This window comes from Larimichthys crocea, chromosome XIII, assembly GCF_000972845.2.
Source record: "Larimichthys crocea isolate SSNF chromosome XIII, L_crocea_2.0, whole genome shotgun sequence".
NCBI lineage: Eukaryota > Metazoa > Chordata > Actinopteri > Sciaenidae > Larimichthys > Larimichthys crocea.
The window spans coordinates 18,006,037-18,009,592 of NC_040023.1; positions in this window are offsets into that span (position 1 = coordinate 18,006,037).

Genomic DNA, 3,556 nt, shown 5'->3' on the forward strand with positions numbered 1-3,556 from the left:
CTCTACTGTTTTTTTTTTTTTTACTGTTTTATCTCCCTCACACACAGACACAAATGTCTTTCGCTCCTATTCAGACTGACATACTTCAGTATATGCACACAGTGACAAACAGATGCAGAGGTGCTAAATGACTAGGTGAAAAACAAACTCCCTGGAGAGGCTTGTGCAATGATTGATAATATCTAAGATATTCATACAACTTGACACCTTCATACACCCTGAGTCATTTCTTATGAGACGGAGGCTGATAATAGGAAACAAACGATCTGCGATAACCTCCGAAAATGAGTTACAGTGGAGGTATCAAACACTGTGTGTATAAACATAATCACAGTAATGAGATCACTCTTCACTGCTGCTTTGCAAATCTACAGGAAATGTCCTGTATCCATTTTTAGAAACTAGATTGTGGCGAGCAAAGCCATGCAAATGTAATAGTGTGAAGTAGACTATAAATATTAATACATACTCTCAATACTAATGTACCAGGAATAACTTTGTTTGCCTCATGATTATTTATTTAATTATGTGCATATATTTTTTATGATACACAGAAGCTCTATTGTGAGTTTCAATATAGCACTGGCAGGCATCAGTGTGATGGCTTCAATAATCACGTATACACCAGCACGTCATGAAGGTTAGAGCTTATACACAGTCAGCAGGAAACTTTAGGGTAGATGATAAAAAACAAAACACTCACTGAATGGCTGCAAAAAATGTGCTTTTTCTTTGTTTACTTCCATAAATTATGATTGTATTTAAATAATAATGGAATTACTTGCTTTTCATTTCATGTTTGATATGGATTCATCACATTTTCTGTAAACAGCTGCTTGTATTACTCATGCAAACATGTGTGAAAGCAGGAATATTAACAAAATTGAGCCACAGTTGGCAAAACAGTTTTGCACCAGTGTCCATTGAGCAGCTGTTCTGTAGCTTTTGATCATCACGTTAGCAGCTTGCTGTAAGTAAATAGCTTGTGTGGTTTTACATGTGAACATCACATGCCCAAACTCTCTTTGAACAAATTCTGTCTGCATGCTGGCTGACTTTTTTGGTCTATATATGTGTAGTTGAAAAGATGATCTCCTATTGACCGGTTGAGGATTAACAATAGATCAAACTGTCTGTGTGTTGCAACAGAAAATGTGCATTAAGAGGTTATGGCATGCTGGTTGTACTGTTAGGAACAAACCAGAACCAGCAGGGGGCTTTAATCATTGCTCCAGTGACAGGGGAATTAACCACAGTAGGCTACTATCGCTGGGCCCCAGATGGTGTTATGCAGAGCCAGAAAATGTACAAAAGAAGTGAAGGACACACTGTCGTTATAAAGTACAGTGAGTTAATGTTATAATTTACTGTGGACATGAATAGAGCTGTTCTTCATCCCTGAGTGCAGAGAGAAAGTCACGACCAGCTCAAAAACAAGCCTTTGAACATTTACAGCTCGTCATTATTTCATTCTTTCTCTGACTCTGGGTCATGAGATAAGTTGTCCAGAACACATGCTGATTATGCTGACAGATACATCAAGATGTACTCTACTGTTTAACCTTTGGACAAACCACTGCAGTCAATCAGCACCACCTGCCTTGATGAGGCTTATAAGTGATGAAACATGCTTGAAACACTTTTGACAAAGTAGAAAATTTGTCTACCCTCCTCTGTCGGTCTGGAATGACCACAGTTCATAGTGAATTGGATGTGGAAAGACTTACAGACATTCACTTGTGTACAATAGGCTTGTGTTGACTCACCAACTGCCAGGGGCTGTTTTTAAAATCAAGCATCTATGCAGTCTTTGACTACAGCAGAGATGCACGTCTTATTTAAAGGTGCTCTCACACAGCAGTCACACGATGAAGCCACATACTCAGTGGAGATTGGTGCGTGTTTTCTCTTTGCCATTTACTGCACTGCCTTGTCTGGCTGTCTGTCATAATCAAAGCATCCTCAGTGTTATGACATGGAGATGAATAATTGATTCTTGCAGGCGGCTCACTGGTTATGTAATAGTAGACCCAGTGAAGCATCAGACAGCGCTCTATTCTGACACCGTGCTGCAAGTAAAGACAGAAATGTTCCAATAGCTTGTTGAATGTTTAAATGATCATAATATATAAGATTGATTTGATTACAACGCACAATAAAAAGGTGTTAAAGACAGAACACTACATGTTTTCCCTTTGTTAGTGCAGCAACATCACATCACACATTGGAAATGTTTTAAGCAAACCATTGCAACAGCAAGCAACGTCTCACATGAAGATTTTATTCCGACATCTGAGAGCAACTGAAATAATAAAACAAAGTGTACTATGCAAGTGTTTTTTTTAATTCACATTTTTACTGATGTGATAAACTAGCGATATAAAAAATGAATTCTTTACTCATTCTTCAAGTAATTTTTCATGCAAAAACAACAAACATTTGCTCAGATTCTAAAATATGAGCATGTATTTCTTTGCTTTCTTTTAAATCACCGTAAACTGAATATCTTTGAGCTTCAAACTGTCAGGACTTATAAAGTAAGTACCTCAGAATAAGGGACAATAATAATAAAAATAAATAGCTGCAGCCTGAATCATTATCATCTTTTAAAAACTTCTCTGAGTAAAATTCACTGCCTCTTGGAAAGGGTAATGGAAGATATTTTTGAAAAGTTAACAGAGCCAGGTGAAAGATTTCTTTGTTGATACAATATAATTTTAAACATTACCATACTTGATGCAATAATATAGTCAGGAGGAGTATGTAACCACTATTTTTCATTCCTGAATAGGTTTTTCAGCCACTCTGCTATTTAAAATTTTGTTTTGTCTCCCTCAAGTGGTGAATAAGGGAAATGACATTATTGTGAATGAAAATCAATATAGAAATCAAGTCGATTGGGAAATTCAAAGAAAAAATAAAGCCTTATATGTAAGTAGTAAAAGTTCCACAAGCTATGAAACGCCCCACAACACAATTAAATTGAATTGTTGACAACAGCTGAATTAGATGACAAACTGGCTTTTGAGAGACAGAGAGAGAGAGAGAGAGAGAGAGAGAGAGAGAGAGAGAGAGCGAGAGAGAGAGAGAGAGAGAGAGGGAGGAGCATGTGCTCTTGACCAATGCCATGGATTTGACCAGAGACTTTGAAAAAAGGGAGGCAGTACCCAGAGTATCCCCTTGTCCTGCTGACAGCTGGGAACGCCCCTCCCTGATGACAGGCCAGAGCTGGATTCCTTCAATGAAAAGCCCTTTGATTGTTGGCAGGAACTCCTCTGGTTTGGTTGAATGGCTGTCAGCTCTGTCAGGGTGATGGACGGGCGGGTGTTTCACCCCTGATAGAAACAAGCCCCTCCAGCGAGCCACTAACTCTCAGAGAGCAGGACCTCTGCCAGTCAACTTCTAACCTCCTCCCAAACAGATGGAAACAAACGCATCCGAGATGAAGGAGCATAAAAAGTGATGCAGCCAATAACTGTTAGCTACAGAAGCAAAGACTGAATTATGCTCAGTCCAGAGTTATATCAAGGAGGGTGACGTTTTCTTGGATATCCTT